Source organism: Suricata suricatta, chromosome 7 (assembly GCF_006229205.1).
Source record: "Suricata suricatta isolate VVHF042 chromosome 7, meerkat_22Aug2017_6uvM2_HiC, whole genome shotgun sequence".
Lineage (NCBI taxonomy): Eukaryota > Metazoa > Chordata > Mammalia > Carnivora > Herpestidae > Suricata > Suricata suricatta.
The window spans coordinates 58,811,552-58,816,113 of NC_043706.1; the positions used below are offsets into that span (position 1 = coordinate 58,811,552).

The 4,562-nt window shown below is 38.0% G+C and overlaps 1 pseudogene; it reads left to right on the forward strand.

Moving 5' to 3' along the window:
• The first annotated feature begins 2,886 nt into the window (after window positions 1-2,886).
• LOC115297053 lies at window positions 2,887-3,520 on the forward strand (annotated as a pseudogene).
• Window positions 3,521-4,562: the final 1,042 nt, after the last annotated feature.

The following is a 4,562-nucleotide window of genomic DNA, read 5'->3' on the forward strand; positions in this document are numbered from 1 at the left end:
AGAGTTTTACACTTAACCGACTAAGCCACCCATGCACCCCCAAGGAGGGAAATAATATATTCACTTATTCTTGAAATAGAAAGAAATAGAAAGAAAAATGTAAAGAGTCCTGGAGACACTATGCAACCCAACTGCATTTTTGTTTAAAGTGTTCAAAGACAGTTTTGGGTACTAATTAGTGGAAATTAAATCCGAATTATTTGTGTGTGTGTATCTCTTCTCTTACTGATAGTTGTTATTTTGGTAACACATATGATTACCTCATTTTAATTTTCTTGTATTCCTATCCAAGATAACTCAGAATTGTTAGGAAAAACAAGGTTACAAAACATAACACACTTTAATTTCTTTTTGAAATCAATCAGATAATTAATGTTATTTTTTTCTCTCCCACATACTATACTACAGTTGAAGTGTTTACTGTTAGGTGTAAATTTCAAATTCTAACTGCACATCTGATGAGTCTAGGGATTTAAACAGTTATTATAGAAAACTGACACGTTCTTATAAAAAGCAGAATTCAGTCTCTTACCTTCTATTTACTCAAAGGATAAGTTTTACAACTATGTTATCGCCACCAACCAAAGTTGATTTAAGAGCCATGATGTCTTTTTCTTTCTCTTTTTTTAAAGGCATGTCTTCCATAATAATTGATGCAAGAGAGACCCCTAGCAGCATCTGCACATGTTGAACTCTTAAATCAATGATGCTGGCTTCTTTCCCAAGTAACAGGTGTACCTACAATGATTAATCCTTTTTTGCCACCAAGAAAAGGAAATACGACATCAGAGTCATTCACCCTGACTTTTCCAAATATTCATGATATGATGTAATGTTTTCAAAAATATAGGTAGCACTTCACTTTTTCCTCCCTGCACTGCCTAGCCAACCGAAATGGATGGAGTCATAGGTGGCAATAAAGCACAACATGGATGCTAGTCAGGATGAAATAATACTTGGCTGGAAACCATAATACTGAAAACCAAAATCCCTGACCATTTGCCTATTCCAGTCACAGATTTGCAAAAGATATATGGAAAAACGGTATACAAGACAAAAAAAGTTCCCTATTTTAAAAATTAAGATATGATACCTCAAACTTCTCAGCAACTTTGAGTAGACACTGAGAATTGTTGCAAGAAATAGGTTCATTGGTGGCCTGAAAACTGGACTCTCTAGATGGACACGTGAAAGATAAGAAAAGTAACCCCAAGGTGAGAATCCAAGAAGGAGGAAAGCAATGATATTGACAGAACCAATCAAATCTATACCTCAAACTCCCTCTGGGATGAGGTTTCTTACTAAACGATAAAGAGCAGCCTGAAATCTTATCATATTGTCCAACCAGATGATACAGGGATATTACAAAGAGAGACAAGAGAGTAATAGATTTCCACATTATCAATGGCCCAAATGAGTATTTACCACTCATTTGAGCCGACTTGCATTTACAATACAGGATGAAAGGGAGAAGAAAGCTTACTCTCTTTAGAAGCCCAAATTTTTCCTACCCTTTGTTCTTTATTTTTAACCCACTGGACTTAGAAGTCAGACTGTTTCAGCCATAAATGTTATACCTGTGAAAGAAGAAACTCAACAGAGTATAGAAAGCCTTCCTCTATATTTTTATTCTCATTAATCTAATATTCATATTCACCCAGAACAATGGCATATACATTTTAGCCAGAGTCCTCTTCAAAGGGACACAAGTTTACTTTAAGAATATATACGTTATAGAACAAAATTTTAATCTTCTAGATCCCATCTAGAAATGCCAACACATTTTCTATCCAAACTCACTTGATAAGGGCTACACAGTGAACACTATATAATAACATGATGCTAGCAATAAGGAGGACTTCAAATTTGTCCCTACCTCATAAACTTTGACAGTGGGAACCTCTCACATTTTCAAGTGAACCTATTGATTCCACAGTGAAATTAACGTTCCACAATATATATAAAAGCATCTGACCCACTCAGTTTTCTTATTCTGCTTTGTGCAAGCCAGGGAGGTTTCCCTTGGTGTCTATTTGGAATTTGCTTCTTTCAATGAGCAGGCCCATCATCTCCTTAGGGCTTATTCCCATTCATTCTTTCACCACTGAATAACCTCAACTGCAATTTTCTCTTAGGGGCAAGAAGAGATATAAGAATATAACACCAGCTCTCTCTGAAAAAATTTAGAACAATGAAACAATTTTAAATCATATGTGACAGTTGCTTAGAATCTTCACACTAATATCTTCTTAAAATATAATTTTCCAGCAAAGTTATTGTTTCTAGAACCGAAAAGAATTCAAGCTAGAATCATATAAGATAATTACATTGTATCACGCTTTACTAATAATTTTAAAGATCAAGTAATCTGGAGACCAGACAAAGCAGGGAGAGATCATCCCACGTGGCTCTTCTGTGGCCCTTTCCTTTTCACATCATACACATGATTTCTGCTCCAGATTAATAGGAGAGATTTCAATAAGAGGTTCACAGGTTACCCCATACAGTAAGTTGTCATGAAACATCTATGTCCTATATTCCCAGAGAGTTGTATAGTTTATGTGACATTCTCCGTAAATTATATTTGCTTTACTTAAGCAATCCTAATCCATGGACATTAAGAATACTGCATAGATAATGACTAGTATCATTCATCTATTTCTCCAGACATTCAATTATCATATTTACAAGGAAATTACACTAGGTCACTCACCTGTTTTTTTTTCTTTCCTCCAGTGTCCTCTTATTCATTAATCATGGAAGAAATTGATCACATGGCAGAGGGCCAGCCCTGGGCTCTGTTGGAGAGCAAACCACCTCATCTGGCTGGACCCTGAGCCCTGACTAGCTCCCTGTTTCTATGCCCCCAGGCCTATGGGTAGCAGCATGGCACCTAGCCAGAATGGCATGATCTTGAAGCCCCACTTCCACAAGGGCTCACAGTGGGTGTGTGGCCACATGGTTCAACCAGCTGGCATGGAAGTTCAACAGATACAAGGCCTGGCAAGCCAGAGAAAGCCCCATCACCCCACATCCCCTGTCTGACCATGTCTGGATCCATCTGACCCATCATGAGTTGTTCTATGAGGATGTACCACAACAAAGTATGAGTTGGTGGGGATTTCTGCAGGATTCCTGGCATTGACAAGAAGGTAGTATGAACTATTGGAACCTCAGTGGATCCAAGAAGGCAGACAGATCCACAGAGTCCTTGCAGGCTAATGTGCAGTGGCGGAAGGAGTACTGCTCCAAGTTCATCCTCATCTCCAGGATGACCTTTGCCCACAAGAAGGGAGGTAGCTCTGCTGACGACCTCAATTTGGCTACCCAGCTGACAGGAATACTCGAGCCCAGAGGGAATGTCTATAAGAAGGAGAAAGCCAGAGTTATCACAGGAGAGGAAAAGAACTTCAAGGTGTTGACCAATCTTCACATGGCCTGGGCCACTACACTGCTCTTTGGCATCCAGGCAGAAAGGGCCAAAGAAACTGTAGAACAGGATGTTAAAAAGAAAAAATAAAGTGCCATTGGCAACTTATGATTTAAAAAAGGAGAAATTGATCACAGGCTGGCTGTTATAACTTTTTCCTGTCTAGTCTACTATTAAACTTTGGTCAATGTCTTTTTATCACATTAAAATTTTTTTAATGTTTATTTACTTTTGAAATAGTGAGAGAGACAAAGACAGAGACAGAGAAAGACAGATTACAAGCAGGGGAGGGGCAAAGAGAGAGGGAGACAGAATCCAAAGCAGGCTCCAGGCTCTGAGCTGTCAGCACAGAGCCCAACACAGGGCTCAAACCGACAAGTCATAAGATCATGACTTGAGCTGAACTCGGATGTTTAACCAACAAAACCACCCAGGCACCCCTCTCCTTATCACATTTTAAAAGATATTGAACAACATTTTGGGCAATAATTTATCCTAAAGGATATGTCTACTAAATCCAAGATGAACATCAGGATCTGGCCAATCCAAAGGGAATAAGACTTATTAACCATGATTTTTAATTATATAACTAGGTACCCAAAGGTTACATAAATTCAAATTTATGTATATTATTTATACCTTTGGGTATATGATTTGAAGGGGTATATGCATTCTGCTGTTTATAGCAGCATTATCAATAATCGGTAAATTATGGAAAAAGCCCAAATGTCCATTGACTGATGAATGGATAAAGAAGTGGTATATATTATTCGGCTATCAAAAAGAATGAAATATTGTCATTTGCAATGGTGTGGATGGAGCTAGAGAGTATTACACTAAGCAAATGACTCAGTCAGAGAAAGACAAATTCCATATGATTTCACTCATATGTGGGATTTATGAAACAAAACAGATGAATATAGGAAGGAAGAAGAGACAGACAAACCATAAAACACTCTTAACTATAGAGCACAAACTGAGGGTTGCTGGAGGAGAGGTTGGTGGGGGGATAAACTAAATGAATGATGGGCATAACGAGGGCACTTGTGATGAGCATTGGGTGCTGTATGTAAGTGATGGATCACTAAGTCTTGTACCTGCAGCTAATATCACTATATGTTAACTAACTCTC